This window comes from Aedes aegypti, chromosome 3 (assembly GCF_002204515.2).
Source record: "Aedes aegypti strain LVP_AGWG chromosome 3, AaegL5.0 Primary Assembly, whole genome shotgun sequence".
NCBI classification, from domain to species: Eukaryota; Metazoa; Arthropoda; class Insecta; order Diptera; family Culicidae; genus Aedes; species Aedes aegypti.
The window spans coordinates 212,206,001-212,228,806 of NC_035109.1; the positions used below are offsets into that span (position 1 = coordinate 212,206,001).

The following is a 22,806-nucleotide window of genomic DNA, read 5'->3' on the forward strand; positions in this document are numbered from 1 at the left end:
AATAAACACAACACGCACTTGACGCCATGACTTTGGAATATAACCGAAAACTAGACTTGCTTTAAACATATTCGAAAAAGCTGAAGTCATTACTCCATTGCTTTTTTGTAAAAATGCAGGATATATTCCATCCTTGCCAGGAGATTTGAATGGATCGAATGAGTTAATGGCCCATTCTACTTTGTTTTTTGTAAAAATTTCATCAGCTTTTTGAGCAGCCATATTTAAGATTGGTAGTAAGTCTGAGTTATCCTTACTATCCTTACTATGGATTTCGCCCAGAGAAGTCATCCTAGATAATTCGTTACTAGTATTGTCTTCTGTAGCATTTTCATCGTAATTTCTACGCATAACAGTCCCACTAAAAGTAGTGACCAATTATGTGCTAAGCATCTGCTGTAGATGACCGTTCTTACGTATGTATTGTACCGAATACAGTTAACGTATAACCTCAGGACTATGTTAAGGCATCTAATGAAGGCTCAAGTGACATGTGCCAAACGGAGCTACGTGTGGGGAAGTGAAGAAATACGATTTTAAAGTATGGAATGGAAAGCAAAGTTTTCTGTATGTGTGATAATGAGAAAATGTATGAGTTAGTTATAAAAAGAGTGGATGTGTAAGTTAGAGAGTTCTTTCTTCTTCTTTCTGGCGTTACGTCCCCACTGGGACAGAGCCTGCTTCTCAGCTTAGTGTTCTATGAGCACTTCCACAGTTATTAACTGAGAGCTTGTAACCCGACAGCCTTGCGAGTTTCCCGGGAACAAGTAAAAATGGCTTACGCGCCACTCCCGAGGGAGACCACTTACCGAGATTGAAAGGTTGCCCGACCGAACTGAGACCCTTCAGGGGAGGGTTCTGGTTTTTCCCAAATGAATGGGCGGGAAACAAGCTGGCTGATCAGGGAAACGAAATGCTTCACGACCGAAGTCGTGCAAATAAAGAAACTAGAGTGCGTAAAGGTGATTTTCGCCGACGACAAAGTAGTGCTCGCGATGGTTATCATCACGGGAAAACAAGACTCAAACACCTCGAACGAATCTTCGTTCGATTAAAGAGCTGTCCCTTGGTTGAATTCGGAGTCAACCTCTCCAGTAAAATATCCAAAAAAAATGACCAAACACAAAACTACCCGAAACGTGAAAATCCCTCTACATTTACCTTTCTAGACTTCTCCCAAGAAAAAGCTATTCAAACACTTTTGGACTATAGTGTACTCATTTATTAAAACACCGCCTCTTCAAATTCAAACTTCCTCCCTGTCGTTTCATGCTATATTAAATTCATTTCTTACTTCTACTTTATCGACAATTCAGTTTCTCTTCATATTTACAATCTTAAACTCTAGGCCTATTCTACTACTGCATTCCCTCTTTACTCTAGCTATTCTCTTTCTCTCGTCTGTGCGGTTAATTCATTTGTGTGCGGTGCGACGGGTGGTGTTCATCGGGGATTCAATTTATGTTGCCGACTACCGACGCATAAACGGAACGAACGGTAGGGCCGAAATGAACGGTGTGGCCACGCTAGCGGTTTAACTCGGGCTAGGGGCGAAATTCACCATGCGCATGGGATAGAAAAATGAGTACTCACGGTTTGAACGGTTACTTGCGTGGAGGCATCGGCGGTTGCTTCTGTTGCTGCGGCACCTCACGTGGCCGACACGCGGATCTCCTCCGGACTTCGCTTCTTCTACTTGCTCATCAGGTTGCCGTTCCCAACGGCGCCTCACACGGGATTCGTGGACTTGCTCGACGGGGTACAGCCGTCACATCGGTGGTCGTCACCAACGATGGCTCAGTTGGTAGCGTGCGTGACTCTCACGCGGGGGTTACCGGTTCGAAACCGGTTCGGGACGCTCGACGGAACTTTGCTGGTTGTTCTCACGGAAATATGCTGGGTTGCTGACTATCGGTCTGAAACCGACTCGCTCGTTGTTGCTGCCCTGCCAAGGGCGCGGGTTGATGGTACGCTTGCCCTCTCCGGCCCACGTGTACCGCCGGGAAAACTCCGAAGCTGGAAAGCGGGGTCGAAAACGGTCGCTAACTTGGGGGTGTGGTGTGACGGACCTTGCAACTTGCCACAAATCTGTATTAAGAATACGGTCACACGACGAGTGAGTTTTAGCAATTGCCCCCTAAGCACACTATTAAGCACCAAAATTACCTGTCGCATCAACTACTCGCACTAAAACCGCCAACTCGCACAAATCGCTACTAACGCACTTGACTTTGCCTTTCTAAGCTACTTGAGGGATATGGAAGAAATCTAAATTAGTAAAATTCAAAGGCTTTTCACGTTCACTTGTAGTTCACCTGAACTATCACACCACGGCGCGGTTAAACTAAACTTGGACCGCTCTCGCCTCTTCCGCAGACCAGAACGAAGTGAAAGAGTCAAGTTCAAGGATCCTCAGAATAGGCGCGAGATTTGCAAATCTTCGTCGCCGGAAATTACGCGAAATCTACGAAGTAGAATTTCGCGAAGGTCAAAAATCGCCTTCACGCATACTACTTTCTCTACCCGTCGGGAGAAAGCATTCAATTTCCCTAAGTGGGCACGATCATCCAACTCGCTGCCCACCCGAAGTTTTATAAAAGACTTAAGGGGTCAACGAAACTTGAACCCAGGTCGATGCCCGAGCCTCGAACCGAGATCACGGTCTTCTGCAACAGGATCGCTTGGCTGTCGATTTACGCTCAGAGCCAGAATCGAACAGGGAACTCATTCTACAAATGGTATGCGGAGTGGAGCAAATGAACAAATGAACTCGAATTCAGTATTTCACTCAAAGTGAGTGGTCTATATGCAGGGGGTAATTCAATGGTATAATTCAACATACGGAAATTATTCTGTACAACTAATATTCATTTTAAATTCAATTATTCGTGGTACCGCCACATCATTCCTCACTAAATTTTCGAAAATTTGATTGGAGTTGAATAAAAAGGTTCAAAAACCAATCAAATTTTCGAAGGTCATTTGATACTGCTTCTGTAGTTACTTAGGACCTCCGGGGTCATATGTGTTCATCGTCAGAAATTTGACTCAACCTCTATTTACAAGTCATGAAAGAATTATCATGCCTGCCACTGACCATCAACGTTTTACAACTCCGGTCTCCAGCAGAAATCTCCAAATAAATTCAAAAGCAAATCAAAACCTTAAACTAATTTCTAATTTTAATATTTACAAGGAAATTAAAAACAAATATATACAAAAGCAACTCTCAAAGCAAAAAGAAACAACTATCTTGATCAAACAATTAAACTGAAACTACTCATCAGGCTGTAGGCAACACAATCATACATTTATAAAATAAGCTAAAACATTCAATAATCCACATCAACGAGAAAATCTCAAAAATCTTACATCACAAACAAAAAAAAACTAAAAACGAAAATTCAACACCAACCTCAGTTTAACAACTAAGAACACGGTGTGATTTCTCCCGAAAAACTATCACCTCAGTGAAAAACGTTATCTAACTGGTGAATTTTAATGCAATCCTTACCCCAGGTCTCTACCCGAGAACGAACGGATTCACAAAAACTCACCTTAAATGGGGGGTCGGTTTCAACTTACGATCAACTACCCAGAACTTTTCCCAGAAAGCGTTGACCATAAAATTGAAACTCAAAACATAAACTGGGAACTTTCTAACCGTCAGAATTCGACCGACTATGAAAATAACCCGAAAAAGACAAAACACATAATTTACCATCTATGCACCCCTCGCGCGCAACATACATTCACCCAAACATTCATCACATTCATTCATTTCACGCATTCTGCCAACACTGCCGATGAACCAAAACAAAGTTTGACGGATCGGTGAAAAAATTAACGTGGAAAACGGTCTCGGTGTGAAAAGTTATCGTGAAAAGTAGTGAAAATCGGTGCGAAATTTGAAGAAAATGTGTGTAGCTGTGCAGATGAAACATGGAAGGAGAGTTATATCATCGTCGTTCCATCGAAGATGTAAGTATAAGGAGTAATTTTTGTGTTTCTTTCGTTCGCAGGTTCGCCATACCAGCTCTCGACGGAGGTGTTCGTTGCTGGGGAAAGAGCAATGAATCGACCGGGACAACCAAAACACACGATCGATAAAGAAGGACTCGGTGGAGTGCCTAAAAATAGACGGGACATAGATGTATCGGCAAAGGAGAGAAGCTGGAATCAAAACAAATTTAAGGATGATCGGTCAAGGAGGATATCCGATGGGAAAGGAATTGGTGGAGGATAACTTAGATAAAATTCGATTACGGAGGTGGAAAGGAACTACTGACGAAGGATAAACTCAACTAATCTGGAAAGGAGATGAACTGGAGGACTGTTTGGACGGCGGAATAAATCGAAAAAAGAGTGCAACGTTGGAAACTGCCAACTATATAAAAGGTAAATAAAAGTTCTAATTAACATATTTTACCATAAATTTCTCAAAAACTAATGCTTGATTTCGACTTTTAGGTAAAAATTCAACAAAATGATGGATACTTACGAACTATGGAATAAATTCGAAACGAAAATGGTAAAAATTCAATGAAAAATCGTGAGTTATTTTAATTATCTAATACTAATCTAGCCTAAGTACTAACTCTAGATTTAATGTAGGACGAAGCGTAGGACTTCAATCACTAACAAAATATACTAATCTACTATATACAAGAATATTTACATTGAAACGTATTGTTTCTCGTCTTGTCAATTGCTAAAGACGAATTTTCTACCCGTAGTTGGTCTTTTTAGGGGAAATTTGTTTCTCGTTGTCACTCATATGAGATTTTTCATAGCTTTTGATTAAAATTTCGAAAATTTGTCGTGATTTGGACATCACTCAAAGTACTTTCGGTTTGGTTTTGACACCTCTCCGATTTCCTCGTCGTGGTTCGACATGATCGAAGTAAAATTTTGCCCTTTTGGTGTTTTATTTTCGATTCGTACTCATCGTAATCGGTAGTTGCTCTTAAAGAGGCACATAGCTTGATCTACTGTTTTTAGTTTAGGTGAGACGAGGCTGCGTTCAGCTTTTTCAGCTGATCCGCAAAGAAAACACCAATCCTTTTGCCTGATTTGTCCTCCAGCTCATAGGTGTGGGATCCAAGAACCTTCCTTACAACACAAGGCTCGAACTTAGGAGCAAGTTTTTTACAAAACCCTTTCCCTTTGTCCGAGAGGTCAAAGGTCTTTTTCAATACCCGTTCCCCAGCAACATATTTAGGACAGCTTACGTTAGAGCGCAGATTGTAGGTCTTCTCATGCTTTTTGTAGGCGGCTGAGAGATTCGCTTTTACCTCTGCGAACAGCTTCTTCCTTTCTTCCGCTTCCTCCGTCTCATTCGTCTCGCTCGGTTTGTAGTTGTCTCGTATTTGAGCATACTCTCGTCCGTCTGACACCTGATTCCTCCCGAACACAACAAAGTAGGGGCTGTATTTTGTGGAATCATGGACGGCAGTCCGGATCGCATTAGCGATTCCCTGGATTCCTTCTGCCCAATGTTTATGATCCTTTTTCAAGGTCGCTCTTATTGCCGTCGTTATCACCCTGTTGACACGCTCAGTGTTGTTGACTTGGGGATGATAAGCGGGAGTTAGCCAATGGTTGACGCCATACGCCTTTAAGAGGTTTTTGAACACCTTGGACACAAACTGTGTCCCATTGTCCGTAAGAATTATCTCCGGAACACCAAACAGCCGGAAAATCATATTTTCCACAAATTCTGCTAACGGTTCTGCCTTAGCCTCTCGAAAAGGTTGCACGAGCACAAATTTGCTGAAAACGTCAGTAGCAACTAGCAAACAGGTGCAACGATTTTTGCCAGATGCTGGTAAAGGCCCAATGTAGTCCAGTGTGACGAATTGCCACGGGTACTCCATCGGCTTCTGTGACCCCATTGGTGGTGTCACATTCTTGTTCCCTGCTTTGCTTGTTTGGCAACTCAAACATTCTTTGCAGAACTTGCGGATTTGCTTGTTCATCTTTGGCCAAACGTAGCGTTCCTTGATAGCAGATAAGGTTTTATCAAACCCGAAATGTGCTTTATCATGCTCCTCTCGAATAATGGCGAGCCTCTCTGCTTCATCTGGCAACTTCTTCCACGAAAACCGTGGATCGTTTCGACGGTTTGTACCTTTCGTGTACTTCCAGATCTTCCCGTCTATTACCCGGTATTCGCCGTATTTCACCGGGTTGGCTATAATGTCCGCAGCTAGCTCTTCGTAGTCTGGATTCGGCTGGATCACCATAACTGTCTCGATCGATCTGGACAAGCAATCGGCGGTTATGTTGTTCTTCCCTTTGCGGTACTCGAGTTCGATGTCGTAGGATTGGATTCGAAGGGCCCACCGGAGGAGTTTCGAATTCCCTGATTCTGCTCCGATTTTGAAGAGCCACAACAGACTTCTCGCATCCGTCACCACCTTGAATCGAGTGCCTTCCACGTAGTGCCTGAAGTTGTCTATTGCCAGTAGGACTCCGAGACACTCTTTCTCTACTGCCGAGTACTTCCGCTGGGTGCAACTGAGCTTCTTGCTGAAATATCCGATTACTCTCGTCTGTCCTTCCTGCTCCTGGACTAACGCAGCTCCTACCGCATTCTCTGAAGCATCAGACTCGATGGAAAATGGCTTGGAGAAATCCGGATTTGCCAGAATCGGAGCGGATATCAAGACAGATTTCAACTCATTGAACGCTGCTTCCGCTTCTTCCGACCAGGTGAATTTCTTCTTGTCTTTCCTCAAAAGATCCGTGATAGGCGCAGTCACTCTGCTGTAATTCCGGATAAATTTCTGGTAAAATCCAGCTAGGCCCATTAACCTCCGGATGTCCTTGACTGATTTGGGCCGAGCGTAGTCCAGAATCGGCTGAATCCTGGAACGATCGATGGACACGCCACGCTCTGTCAGCAGGTATCCTAAATACATCACCTGTTTCCTACAGAACCTAGATTTTTCTAGTGAAATGGTTAGCTTTGCCCTCCTCAATCGTTCTGCCACTATCTCTAGGAGTCGAAGATGTTCCTCCAGAGTTTCCGTGGCGATCACGATGTCGTCTAAATAAACAAAAACGAAGGGCTGAAGATCAAAGCCAATGACCTTGTTCATCAAGCGACACATAGTGAAGGGTGCGTTGGTCAGGCCAAACGGACACACCTTGAACCGGAACAGCCCTTTCGACGTTCGGAATGCAGTGTAATTCCGGCTTTCCTCCTTTAAAGGGATTTGGAAATAGGCATCCTTCAAATCTATAATGGAGTAATATTTTGCGCGGCCCAGCCTGTGAAAGATGTCCTGCATGTTCTGCATCGGATACGCGTCCTTAACGGTCATCGCATTGATCCTACGGGAGTCAAGGCAAACCCGAATCTTCCCGTTTGACTTTCTCACCGGGACCAGCGGATTAGTCCACTCGCTGTAGCATTCTTCAATCACGCCAAGCTCCTTGAACCGTTCAATTTCCGCGTCTATCTCCTTCTGTATGAAAGGAGAACACTTATAGATCGGCTGATTCCTTGGCCTCGCATCGTCCTTGAGTACGATCTCGTGCTGGATTTGGTCGGTTCGTCCCAGCTTACCTGGTGCTGTGAACTCGAACTTTTTGATGGTTTCAATCAGCCTCGTTCTTTCTCTCTTCGTCAATTCATGTTCTGTCTCGATGTTCTCTGGTACCGGCTCTGCTGGCACCTCAAAAGTCGGCAAGTCCAGGGTTTCATCCGGTACTTTCTCCTCCACTTTTGGCAGTTCACCGGATGGCTCTATATTAAAGCAGAGGTACGGTCCTGCTACCTCGTTGAGGGTTTCGATCCTCTCTGGCCCGTTCCCTACGTCAATCATCGGTTGGATTCCGAAACTCTCCCAAAAATCAGCTCCGAGAATCAGCGATCTGGAGATTTGGGGAACGATTATCGTAGGAACAACCTTAGTCATTCCTTTGTACGTGAACGGTATGTTCAGGTACCCCAAACATCGGTACTCCGTCCCGTCCGCTGTACTAACACGTACGGCTGCCGGTTGAACTTTCAAGCCGTACTGTTCTGCCAAACTTGAAGAGTTGATGACACTGATGCCGGCACCGGAATCTAAAAGTGCCTCAATCTCTGTCTCGTAAACCTGCACTCTAATGTGAGGACATTTCGTCACACTCACACGAATGTGGTGGATTTGTTTCATAGGGTCAAAATTAGTCTCGTTCGGATTGGGAACCTCTTTGATTTGAGAAGCGGTTCGATTCCCTTCTCCACTTCTCGAACTTAGTTTCCCTGGTTCGATGTTCCTGAACACCGTTCGCAACAACGGATCGTCCTCCCAAGATTTCCACAGCCGTAGCAGAATATTACCTTGGGTCTCGGACAGTCCCTCCATCCATGACCGTTCTGCTGGCAATTCCAGCAAGCTCGTTGTGGAGGTTGGGCCACAGTATTGGACACCGATTGTCCGGGGTTGTTGTTCTGCAGTAGCTTCGGTACACTCTGGGTTGGTTGCCTGCTCTCTCTGGTTGGACGCGGTCGCATTGCGTTTATCGTTGTTGACTCATCGCTGTTGTAGTCCGATCCATCCTCAACCTCTACGTTGTGAACCATACGCCGTGGTTCACCGGTCTGGTGCAGGCCTGGATCTGCTGCATCGATCCGATGGTTCAGCTTGACCAATTGCTGTAAGTCATTCACGTCAACAATGGATATCTTCGACCGGTAGTGCTGCCTCATGTTGTCCCAGATGACTTCGAATTTCCTCGTCTTCGACAACGGCTTAGAGAGCATTCGATTAAGCTTCTCGATCTCGGTGACGAATGCTATGAATGACTCTCCTCGTTGCTGTTTCCTTTCCTGGATTCTCTGGCGGATTCCCTGATCCTGATTAGGGTTCCCGAATCGGAACTTGATGAGCCTCTCGAATGTCGACCAATCCTCGAACTCGTCCACAAAGGTGAAGAACCAGTCAGATGCGGGGCCTTCTAAAAGAAGATGGATGTCCCTCAGCAGCTGTCGCTCCGGAACTCCCTCCAACTCCGCGATTTTGTTCAGTTTATAGAGGAAGTTCTCTACGCTAACGGACCTCGAGTCACCGCTGAATCTGAGTTTCCATTTCTCCACTCGGTTCAGGTGGTCTCTCATACCCTGGTCACGTCCTCGATCTCGCCTCCAAAAACCTTCATTCCTGCGTGAGGTAAAGCTACTTCCGTCTGAAACCTCCGAATCGTCCTGCTCGTCTCGCGCTCTTAGATTTCTCCTGGTCCTCTGCTGACCTCGAGCCGTTTCGTAATGCCGGCTGCTAGGCCTCATACCTCTTACGCTCTCTTCGTCCGTTTCCTCCGGTTCTACAGGAGCAAACAATCCGGAAAGCCTGGGCCGAATCGTCACACGCTCTGCTTCCGGTTCTCTCCTCTGTTGCATTACTTGTGCCTGCCGTTCGCTCAATAATCTACTGACGTTTTTCAGCAAATCAAAAAGCTCGTCTTCTGCTGGGCTGGTTGGAATCGTTTGTTGTGGTGTCGCTGTGGCACTTACCACTTTCGGTGGTCGCGTTGTTGCCTCTCTCGGCGGCAATGTCGCATTCGTCCGCGTCATCGGTGGCTCTCGCTCCGTCAACATTTTCGTCACACTTTCGAGCATCCTCTCCAAGTGGTTCATACGTTCGTGCATCTCATCCTCTTGCCCACTCGACTTTGCTGCGCTGTTCGGAATCGGGTCGTCTAGAGTCATCTCCGGTGCCTTCGGTCTGGCACCGGTTGCCTTAGGGGTGCTGCTGTTCTGTAGTCGCTGTTCGGTATGACCGGAACTACTTTTAGCTGCCTCGTTAAGCATGTCGCTGATTTGCTCTACGTACTGAAACGCTGGGGGCCCTACTTTGTACTCTTGCATACATTCTTCGATGCGACGAACAAGCTTTCGCTTAAGTTGCGTTTCATCCTCTTGATCAGCCAAACACCTTTTTGCACGGTAATAGTAATGCAACAACCGAGAAATGTACCGTTGTTCCACACCATAGCGCTGAAACGCGTGTTCCAAATCCGTTATTCTACCATCGATATGGTCATATTCGTCCGAAACGCTATACGGAGAGGAATAATTTTTCAAATTTTTTACATCTGCTTTAAACAAAGTCCGCAGATACCTTTGTTTAGCTGCCAGATCAAGAGCTGCAACTTTATCATCTAAGACGCCTCTTATGAGAAGCTCATAGTCGACTTCTTCTAAAATCAAATGTTCGGCGTACGGAAATTTGTCCATTTTAGAACTTTTTATTTTGACTGTGAGTGGAAATTTAAAATCAAAGTTAAACAAAATTGAGGAATGCTGCTTCAGCACTATACGATTACAAAAAAAAAATAAAATTAATTCGAATTCAATGAGAATTTATTGCTAATTTAACCTAAAATGTACAGAGAAAAAAATGAAATGTCATAGAAATTTTGCTCAGACAAAAAAAAAACCGCTACCAAAATGAGTTGTGTTTTGCCAATTCTGTTGGGCGCCAAATGTAACCCGACAGCCTTGCGAGTTTCCCGGGAACAAGTAAAAATGGCTTACGCGCCACTCCCGAGGGAGACCACTTACCGAGATTGAAAGGTTGCCCGACCGAACTGAGACCCTTCAGGGGAGGGTTCTGGTTTTTCCCAAATGAATGGGCGGGAAACAAGCTGGCTGATCAGGGAAACGAAATGCTTCACGACCGAAGTCGTGCAAATAAAGAAACTAGAGTGCGTAAAGGTGATTTTCGCCGACGACAAAGTAGTGCTCGCGATGGTTATCATCACGGGAAAACAAGACTCAAACACCTCGAACGAATCTTCGTTCGATTAAAGAGCTGTCCCTTGGTTGAATTCGGAGTCAACCTCTCCAGTAAAATATCCAAAAAAAATGACCAAACACAAAACTACCCGAAACGTGAAAATCCCTCTACATTTACCTTTCTAGACTTCTCCCAAGAAAAAGCTATTCAAACACTTTTGGACTATAGTGTACTCATTTATTAAAACACCGCCTCTTCAAATTCAAACTTCCTCCCTGTCGTTTCATGCTATATTAAATTCATTTCTTACTTCTACTTTATCGACAATTCAGTTTCTCTTCATATTTACAATCTTAAACTCTAGGCCTATTCTACTACTGCATTCCCTCTTTACTCTAGCTATTCTCTTTCTCTCGTCTGTGCGGTTAATTCATTTGTGTGCGGTGCGACGGGTGGTGTTCATCGGGGATTCAATTTATGTTGCCGACTACCGACGCATAAACGGAACGAACGGTAGGGCCGAAATGAACGGTGTGGCCACGCTAGCGGTTTAACTCGGGCTAGGGGCGAAATTCACCATGCGCATGGGATAGAAAAATGAGTACTCACGGTTTGAACGGTTACTTGCGTGGAGGCATCGGCGGTTGCTTCTGTTGCTGCGGCACCTCACGTGGCCGACACGCGGATCTCCTCCGGACTTCGCTTCTTCTACTTGCTCATCAGGTTGCCGTTCCCAACGGCGCCTCACACGGGATTCGTGGACTTGCTCGACGGGGTACAGCCGTCACATCGGTGGTCGTCACCAACGATGGCTCAGTTGGTAGCGTGCGTGACTCTCACGCGGGGGTTACCGGTTCGAAACCGGTTCGGGACGCTCGACGGAACTTTGCTGGTTGTTCTCACGGAAATATGCTGGGTTGCTGACTATCGGTCTGAAACCGACTCGCTCGTTGTTGCTGCCCTGCCAAGGGCGCGGGTTGATGGTACGCTTGCCCTCTCCGGCCCACGTGTACCGCCGGGAAAACTCCGAAGCTGGAAAGCGGGGTCGAAAACGGTCGCTAACTTGGGGGTGTGGTGTGACGGACCTTGCAACTTGCCACAAATCTGTATTAAGAATACGGTCACACGACGAGTGAGTTTTAGCAATTGCCCCCTAAGCACACTATTAAGCACCAAAATTACCTGTCGCATCAACTACTCGCACTAAAACCGCCAACTCGCACAAATCGCTACTAACGCACTTGACTTTGCCTTTCTAAGCTACTTGAGGGATATGGAAGAAATCTAAATTAGTAAAATTCAAAGGCTTTTCACGTTCACTTGTAGTTCACCTGAACTATCACACCACGGCGCGGTTAAACTAAACTTGGACCGCTCTCGCCTCTTCCGCAGACCAGAACGAAGTGAAAGAGTCAAGTTCAAGGATCCTCAGAATAGGCGCGAGATTTGCAAATCTTCGTCGCCGGAAATTACGCGAAATCTACGAAGTAGAATTTCGCGAAGGTCAAAAATCGCCTTCACGCATACTACTTTCTCTACCCGTCGGGAGAAAGCATTCAATTTCCCTAAGTGGGCACGATCATCCAACTCGCTGCCCACCCGAAGTTTTATAAAAGACTTAAGGGGTCAACGAAACTTGAACCCAGGTCGATGCCCGAGCCTCGAACCGAGATCACGGTCTTCTGCAACAGGATCGCTTGGCTGTCGATTTACGCTCAGAGCCAGAATCGAACAGGGAACTCATTCTACAAATGGTATGCGGAGTGGAGCAAATGAACAAATGAACTCGAATTCAGTATTTCACTCAAAGTGAGTGGTCTATATGCAGGGGGTAATTCAATGGTATAATTCAACATACGGAAATTATTCTGTACAACTAATATTCATTTTAAATTCAATTATTCGTGGTACCGCCACAAGCTTACTATGCCAATGACAATTTTTGCATGTGTATATCGTGTGGCAGGTACGAAGATACTCTTTGCCCTGGGAAGTCGAGAAAATTTCCAACCCGATTCTCGACCGGTGGGATTCAAACCCACGACCCTCAGCTTGGTCTTACTGAATAGCTGCGCGTTTACCGCTACGGCTATGTGGGCTCCTTAAGTTAGAGAATTTATAAGATGTAATAAATTCCTATATCGACTCTTCCAGCTACAGGCTTGACAGAAACTCATCTGCGAATTCAAGGTTATTCTGCGGAATTAATATTTAACTCAAAATTCACGATACAAATCATCACACGATTTGACATTTCTTTGGACTTGGTTTGCAAAATCATGATATTTGATACATCGCAAATTAAGTTTAAGAACCGCCAACATATTTGCCACTTGCACCGAAGAACCAGTTATCCGTAATAACCCAGTATGTGGTCAGGTCATCTAAAACCTCTTGAACTATTCTTCTTTTGACTTCTTTTGACTTCTTTTGAAATTCATCATGTTTGATATGTCGCAAGTCTCAGAACCGCCAATATAATAGCCACTTTCTCTGGGGAACAGGATATCCAAAACAACCTGGAATGTTATCAAGTCATCTAAGAACCTTAGTGTTACACTTCATGATTTGGGAATTTATGAAGTTTAATGTTGCCAGTTAGGTTTCAAAACCGACAGTTTAGTGGCCATTTTCCCCAGGGAACCGGGAATTCGGAACAATACGACATGTGGTCAAGTCATTCAAATACATTTGAACCACCTTAAGACTTGATTTGAACCACCTTTGACATTGATAGGTCGCAAGCCAGGTTTCAGATTCGCCAATATAATGGCCACTTCCGGCCAACCGATATTCGGAACAACCCAGCATGTGACCAAGTCATCCAATGTAGGTCAAACTATTTTTATTTAGACTTCGTTTGCTAAATCATGAAGTTGGTATGTCGAAAGCCAGCCACTAGAAATTAAAGTGGTTACTGATTCTTCAAGTGGGATTATTTCAGTACTTCCCGTGATGAATCCAAAATAACGATAAATTTCTAATCGATGACCGCGGTTCCAAAAACTAGAAGAATTTTGTGATTGACCCTGAAAATTCAACTGAAATTCATTGAAAAACGGATGGGAAATAATATTTTGATATTGAAAATTTCAATCAAATTTGACGTCAGGCTCGCATGAATGATGAATGCATCCCGATAATTCAAACACATAAAACGGGTTGTGTTCCACATGGGATGTAAAGCCAACATAAAAAGATGTTCAAAACGATTTTCCCAAACACCAGCTAATTCAAAACTGCCTACTGAATATTTTGCTCGAGTTCAACGCAGCGAATTGTATAGTGTGACAGTTATGCGTAGAAATACAGTAGTGGGACAGTTATGCGTGGAAATTCAACAATGGGGCAAAATGACTTGGCTTGCTTTTTATTGAGTTTCCGAACAAAGTTAATTTTTGGTGGGTGTTTTCTAAAACTATACGTAAAAATAAACTGTTCGATGACAAAAAGTTAAAATGCACAAAAAGTAACATGGGACAATTATGCGTATAACGGCAGAATAATTCTTCCACGTATCTTTGAATTCTGTAATCAAGTGCAATCAATACAAACATCATTTTTTGTACAACAAAGAAACAAGTTTTCAACCTTTAGTGTTTTATTCGAGTGAAGTAAAGAATAAGAATATTATTTTTAGTGAAAAAATCTGGCGGCCATCTTGGATTTTGATGCCATCTTGATTTTAGGTAGTAGAATTAATTTTTCACTTTGATAGCACTCAGCATGTCGAATTTAGAGGCTACCAATAAAAAAAGATTACGTATACTCTTCTTATTATTATTCTTCATTTTACTAACGTTACGTCCCTACTGGAACCGAGCCTGATACTCAGCTTTATTAGTTATAAATCCAGGTTATTAAACAGGAATTTTCTTTTTTAATGCGATTTCTGACAACAGAATAATTCTTCCACGTATCTTTGAATTCTGTAATAATGAATAAATAAATTCAATAAAAGAAAACCGTCAAAAAACATTGATGGTATTTAACAAACATGTTTTTACCCTATGTTGTTGTTCATTGTATGAAGTTTATAGATTGCGTATCGGGACATTAGTAAGCCTTATGGTAATATCTGTAGTACTAACGTAAAACATTGACAAAAGTGCATTAATTTATAATGAAAGTCTTAAATTTTGAAGCAAAAAACATCCTTGATTTTCTAAGTCATAAAGTATCGTTTTTAGTACCGCCTAACAAGCATGTGAAAAATAGCGAAATTGAATGATGAGAAGCAGGTTTTGTTCTAATGTGGACGAAATACCGAAAGGCAGGTGTATAATTTTGAGGTTAGAAAAACTGGCGGCCATCTTGGCTTTGGACGCCATCTTGGTTTTAGGCAATTGCATGATTTTTTACCATCTCAGTGCTCATCATGTTGAATTAAAAGGCCTCCGTTAAAAAAAAACTATCAGATTCTATCTTTCTTATCTTATCTCAGCTGTTCAACTGATTGTTCATTTGTATCAATGGTTTTAGACCAAATAAATGAAAGAAATAATGCTATTTTACAACTCGAAGATATGAAAAAGAATCATTCAGGTAGCAAATAAGCGTTAAAATAATCCTATTTGATAATTTGTTTTTAAAACTAGTTAAGCTGAAGGGCTGGCTCTGTTCCAGTAGGGACGTAACGTGAGGAAAAAGAAGAACAAGAAGAAGAATAAGTGTAACGGTAGCATTGAAATTCAACATGTTGAGTGCTAACAAGGTGAAAACTCATTCTACTACTTAAAACCAAGATGGCATCAAAATCCAAGATGGCCATCAGATTTTTACACTCAAATTAATACTCCTGTTCTTCATCTGTCTCAAATAATACACCAACGGTTGAAAACTTGTTTCTTTGTGTTTTAGTCTTTATTAAAACACATGAATTAGCGAATTCATTAACTTTATTCTCTGCGATCTTTTCACTGCCGCGCACTCAATCAAACTGAACTCTCCTCTGTGTCGAGAAGGTAGGGGTGGCAACGCTTGTATAAATTCAACTAATAATTAGGGGTGTACATAATAGAACATCCTCCCCACTTTAAAAATAAGTATTGTAACATCAATTCAAATCATAATCTTTCAACTTCTCTGGAATTTTAATCACCCGTTTCGGTCTGGTAACCTTGTCACTTATTGATGGAATCCGACTCTCGGTGGGCTTCACTGTCGATGTTGATAAAGCTGACAGCGACGGTGACACTGACAACGATGACGGCGACAAAGCAGGCGGCGAGCAAATTGTGTTAGGAACTTCAGAAGAAACTTCGTCGTCAATGTTGTTGTTTGTTCGCTGACCCATAACAGTTCGCGGTTCTCTTGGCACAATTCCTTCGTTGTCCTTGGGAGTGATTGCAGTACGAGCGGATGGAGCGGTTTCTTCAATTCGTGGCTTTATGTGTACAAGGCTACGGCGATATTCCTTCCCTTTTGCTGCAACACAGTAGGATCTGTCATTCAACCGCTTCGAAATAGTACCTGGAGTCCAAATCTTGGATGTGTCTGGACTAAGCTGCACGAAGACAGGAGAACCGGTTTCCATATCTGGTAAGTGGCGCGTTTTCTGATCGTACCTGTGTTTCACCTTCCTTCGGTTTTCTTCGATACTTTCAGGGACATCTTTAACAATTTTCGGCAGCAAATTAGCGGCAGAACATGGGACACTGCAACGTGTTGAGCGGGAAAATAAACGGGCAGACGGACTCGAACCAATCTTGTTGGGAATATTTCTCCAATGTAGCAAAGCATACCAGAAATTAGTTCCGGTTTCAGTAGCTTTTACTAGCAAACGTTTTGCTATTTTGACGGCGGCTTCTGATTTTCCATTTGCTTGCTGGTGGTACGGCGCTGAAGTCACTAATTCAAAATCCCAATGTTTAGCGAACTCGACCATCGGACGATTAACGAAATTCGTAGCATTGTCCGTCAAAACTCGCTGTGGTGTTCCGTGACGAGCAAAGTTTTGTTGGCATGCTGATATGACGGAATGAGGGGTTAGATCGCGTAGGATGTTCACCTCAAAAAAATCGGAATAATGATCCACAGTGACTAAAAGGGCTCGCTTGCGTCCTTCATATTCTGCAAAGAACACGTCCATGGATATCAGCTGGAACGGATGGATCGGAATGATATGGCTTTTCATGGGTGGGTTAGCTTGCGATGCGGAAAACTTTGCGCACACGTTGCAGCTTTTCACTACTTCCTTTATTTGCGAGTTCATGCCGGGCCAAAACAGGTTTGCCCGGGCCAGCTTGAGAGTAGCTTCTATGCCGTTATGGCTTACATGACAGCAATCAATTACCGTGAAGGCCCCATACTCTACGCACTTAAGGCTTTTCAAATTTCAAACAGCTGTAATTAATTGAAAACAAAAAACAATATTCTGAAATTTTGGAAGCAAATACTTATTGATCTTATGTATAAGGAAAAAATATAAAAGCTTCACTAAGTAATGATTTTTATTGCAAATTTTTAATTTTTCTAAAGGGTGTCCGTGTTCCTAACTCTGCGCACTGATTTTTGCAATGCTCCTTATTCTGCGCATTTAGGTTCCTAACTCTGCGCACTCGATAAATTCTTTATAACAGTTGAAGTGTTTTTCTAATAGCATTACTAGCATTTAAACTCCAAATTTCTCTTCATTTTCTTGCTTCATACGGCTTTACGTCCCCAGTGGAGCGTGGAATGTCTCTAACATAAATTTACTAAGTGAAGTGTATTTTATCTATAATTCAATTGAATGCCATTAAGTGCAACTTTCAAAACAATCGAAATCATCATATGATTTCCAAAACATGTAATTAACTTAGTTTTCTAAAACCTAAACCAACATACACAAAGGGTACAAACTATGTCTTTTTTTGCGTTCACAATTGGCGTGTAAGGGAAAATAAGCTTTGACTGTTTATGCATTTTCACTAGCAAATATAAAACAAAACATTTCTTCGGTTCGGGTCCGGGTTTAGTATCAAATTATTGTCTCGATTCGGGTCGGATCCGGGTTTGAAGAAAATAAATAAGAACCTGGTGCTGGTTTGCTATATGTGAAACCTGAACATTTCTACTAAATACGAAGAATAGTTTAAGCGTAAGGGTATATCCATTCTTAATGTAGTGTTCATCACTCAATCGAAAAGTATCGCCGCTCTGTATAAGCGTGACGTAATTAATGAACGATTCCTATTGCAGATCAATAACAGCACTTTATTGGCGTTTCTATGTTGCAAATGCGATTAAACCTCGATGTCCCATTACTCGATATTGAGTCATGAAACTATACAAAAAATCAAAATTATTTTATTGCATGGTTAGGGAGCATTTAAAAATTACGTCCATAGTTCACGGGCAGGTGGAGTCTATGAAAATGTGACAATGCATGCATTAGGTACTGTAAAAATCGCGACAGGGGATTGAGGGGACGGAGTGTAGAAATCCTTTGAATATGATGGAGGTCATTTTTTAATCTTCCCTTACCATGATGGTCCTCTCAAACAATTTTCCAAAGCATTTCTATTCCATATCTCGATGGTGTCGACAAGTCAATGGTTTCCTTCAATATCGACCTCTGGAGGGTTGATTGTATGTTGAAAATAACGTTTTATAACTGCTGCGCATAGTAAGGAACATAGTTGAAAAATGGTTCCTTACTATGCGCACTTAAGAAGAATAAGAAAATGGAGGGAAAATAAGTTGCACTTTATCAGTGATGATTGCTCGATAAATAAACTAGAGCCTACGTATTAAAAATCGAAAATATATTCTCTTTAATTTGCTTCAAATGACTTAAGTGATGTGGTACTCCCTTAGCATTTTTGCTAACGGGCAGTCAATTTGGAAGTTTTTCATTATTTTCAAAGCCATTTTATTTTTTCTTAAAGTAACAAACGTAAATTTGTCAAGAAAATTCTTCGTGTGCTTTTTTATTACTATTGTAGCAATATATGAAAAATAAATTTTGAACAAAAATTTAAGTATTTTACCAGATTTTGGTGGATTTTGGTGAAAGTGCGCAGAGTTAGGAGCTGCGCAGAGTTAGGGGCCTTCACGGTAATTTACGACGAAGTGCATACGGTACTACTATTCGGTCACCTCTGAAAACGATTCCACTTTGGGTAGCCAACTCATCACGATAGCTGTAGTAAATTTTCACGTTATCGGGCACTCGAGTGATTGAATGTGGCCAACCATGATTCACATAATCGATGATCTGCTGCATTGTTGGATCTTTAGCTGTCTCGTCCATTATTTCGCTCAATCGACTATCTGAGATGCTTAAATACTGATTCAGCTCCACGTCTTCAATCTCCCTGAAGATCTTGTAGATGCACAACTTTTTGTATCGATCCGTGGGTTGGTCATCTGCTATAGGTGCTCGCGACAACGCATCAGCGACGACATTTTCCTTTCCAGTAACAAATTCCATTGAAAGGTTGTACCGCTGAAGGCTAAGTAGCATGTGTTGTAGTCTGCGTGGTGCAGAAAGCAGAGGCTTTTCGAAAATATTGAGCAGCGGCTTGTGGTCGGTCTTAATGACTGCTTTTGGATTTCCAACGATTAGTTGATCAAAACGGATGCACGCAAACAGAATAGCCAGCAACTCCTTTTCAATTTGGGCGTAGTTACGTTCCGTCGCAGTCAGGGTTCGAGAAGCATATGCTATAACTCCGCTACTTTGGTACACAACAGCTCCCAAACCAAAACAGCTGGCATCACATTCGATGGTAATTGGCTGGTTTACGTCATAATACTGGAGCGTCCCAATATCCGATACCAAAGATTTGACTCGATGAAACTCTGCTGCTTCTGTTGGTGTCCATTTCCACGGCTGGGATTCTGAGATGAGCTTTCGCATGTTGGTAAGATTGGCACTCAGATTCGGAATAAATCTGCTGAGATAATTCACCATGCCGATGAAACGATGTACTTCTTTGCGGTCTGTAGGTGTCGGGTAGTTACGAATAGTCGCAATTTTGCTCTCATCCGGTTGAAGACCCTTATCCGTTAGGATGTGTCCGTAGAACTTCACTGAAGTCTGACATAGTTTAAGCTTTTCACGATTCAACTTTACGTTGTGTTTTTCCAACCTGCATAATAATTTTTCTAGGCACAAATTGTGGTTGGATAAAGCTTCCTCCAGTGAATCTCCTATGCCGAAAATCAGAATATCATCTGCTATGCATTCAACACCTTCGAGGTCCTGTATGGTTTCTTGGAGCTTCATCTGGAATATTTCGGGTGCCGGTGCAATACCAAATGGTAGCCGGGTCCAGCGGTATCGCCCGAAAGGCGTCCAGAACGTTGTTAGTTTACTGCTCGCTTCATCCAAGACAACATGCCAAAATCCTTTCTTGGCATCTACCGTTGAAAAAACTTTCGCCTTGCCCAGCTCTGGAAGAATTTCATCAATGGTGACAAACTGCAAGTTCGGCCTCTTCAACGCCTTGTTCAACGGAACTGGGTCCAAGCAAACACGAATACTCTGCTTAGCAGGATCACCACGCTGCACAATGAGAATGTTGCTAACCCAGTCAGTATGAGTTGTTTCCTTTACGATGATTTCTTCTCTTTCCAGCATTTCAAGCTCCGCCTTCAACTTGCTGCGTAATGCGATCGGAACTCGACGAGGAGTTTGAATTGATGGGGAAATTGAATTGTCGACCTCCAAGGATACTTCGCCGACCAGTTTTCCATATCCCGTGAACAATTCCTTGTGGGTGTCCACAATCTTTTGAGCGTGAACACGGTAAACTTTTAGCAGGTTTTCCGATGATACAGCTGGATTTGGTCCACCAAATGTGACTGACTTGCAGAATTTGACGAATCCGAGTACTCTGGATGCTTTTGCAGACAGTAGTGGACAATGGTCTCCTTCTACCACCTGCAGTACCAAACTGTATTTTCTTCCTTTACGCCGACAGGGTACTTTTACTTGCCCTAGCACTTTGATAGGACTTCCACCAAAGCTCTGCAAACGTAGCTTTGATGGAAGCATCACGAGATTTTCTTCTTTATCTTGTTTCACTAGATAGTTTTGTCCTATGAGACTGGTGTTGGCACCAGTGTCCAGTTCACACTTGATTTTCTTCCACTTTTCACAGAACTTTAACTCCAACTCAGCAACAACACATCCTCCACGCTCGGAACAGTCGAAAATTTTTCCGATCTCATATTCCGGCTCACTATCTTCAGATGATGCGTCGTCTTGGGAAGCAGATGACTCCTCAGACTCACTGCTGTCGTCTTTAATCTCCTTGACTCTTCTGGTGCCTCTGTACGATTTACGTTTGGCTTTGCACACTCGCTCAAAATGATTTCTTCCCTTACATCGATTACACCTTTTACCAAGGGCAGGACAAACACCTTTCGAGAACTCGTGCTGATCACCACAGAATTTGCAATGGAGCGTCTTCGGCTTGGGCATGGATTTGCTTTTTCTGACTTTCTTAATCTCAGATTCGGATTTTGAATCCATAGATTGGATTGCCAGATCCTGACATCGTTTGGTGGTGATTTCCTCCGCTCTACACATGTCGACTGCTTTGTCAATGGTGATGTCTGGTATAGCCAACATTTTGGAACGAATCTGTGGCCATTTATTGGCTGTAACGAGTTTGTAGGTAACGAGTTCATCCATTAGGTTACCTAGTTTAGCACCATGAGCTAGTATCTTCAGACGGGTTGCAAAATCGTCGGTAGACTCACGGGAAAACTGAGTGGCACTAAAAAATTCCAGTCGATCCAAAATAACGTTTCGTTTCGGTGTTACTTTGTCTCGAATTGCTGTTAAAGCTGCATCTGGATCATTACGCTGAGCCTCAGTGAGCTCGAAGTTAAAGAACTTTTTTCGGGCTGGTTCCCCAATCACAGAAAGAAGAATGCTGACTTTCTGCTGATTGTCGATGGCGGGCCACGAGTCCATCTTTGTAGCTTTCACATAATTGTTCCAGCTTTTGTCGAAAAAATCCATGTTTTCGGTCATGTCGCCTTCCAATACGAGCGGTGAAGGTAGAGGCATTTGTGGCACCTGTGGTGTGGCTGGAATCTGCGTGGCAGCCCGTGCCGCTATCGTAGCGGCAGTCGCATTTAATCCTTGCATCAACTGCGTCATCATTTGAGCCTGATGCTCCATGAACGCTTTGAACTGGTTTGGATCCATTTCATGAGGATTTACACTGAATCACACTCGGAAAATAGCAATGGCGGCACTTTTTACCGACGCGAACACTTCTCGAACGATCACCCGGGAAACAAAATGGCGGCTCACGGTAAACTATCGTGACCACTTCTGTCCGGTTTTCTACATTAAAAACGTTATCCGCGATATCAATGACGCCGGAAAACACAACAGTAGTCCAGGTTTACTTCTGACACCATGTTTTAGTCTTTATTAAAACACATGAATTAGCGAATTCATTAACTTTATTCTCTGCGATCTTTTCACTGCCGCGCACTCAATCAAACTGAACTCTCCTCTGTGTCGAGAAGGTAGGGGTGGCAACGCTTGTATAAATTCAACTAATAATTAGGGGTGTACATAATAGAACACTTTGTTGCACAAAAAATTATGTTTGCATTGATTGCACTCGCCATATACGTCAAAATAGTAGAACATGATTTAGAAAATCGTTCATATCATAGGGTAAATACCGTTGCTCACCTAGTTTTTGTAGCCTATCTTACACAATTTTTCCTCAGCTTTCTGATGGTGATCTCAGAATTCAAAACTAGCGGTGCGCTAATGGTGAAAAATCGATTTTTCTAACAAAATTCAAGATGGCGGCCAAATTCAAAATGGTCGCCAAAATTTTTTCAAGTTTAAATGAAAGCTATATCCTTTCTCTATACGATGCCTCTAAGTTTGCTTTGTGTTCCAAGCGAAATATGAGACATATCCCGTGAAGAAATAGCCAAAATTTATCAAAAAATGGGCTTTTTCGCAAACTGTTCAGCTAGCTGGCGTACGAGGGGTCCACCAATTTGAGAAAACAGAAAGGACCACCTTTAAGTTTTATCGAAAACTAGCGATCAGTGACTTAAAATTGGAATTCTAACGATGGGTGCCGATGGCGGCCTGGTTTCAGCG

General features: G+C 42.9%; 1 protein-coding gene across 1 annotated transcript in view; it reads left to right on the forward strand.

The window, feature by feature from the left end:
- LOC5564889 (potassium channel subfamily K member 10) overlaps positions 1-22,806 on the forward strand; it is a 430,098-nt gene that overhangs the window by 404,028 nt on the left and 3,264 nt on the right. The gene's annotated exons all lie outside the window — the stretch shown is intronic.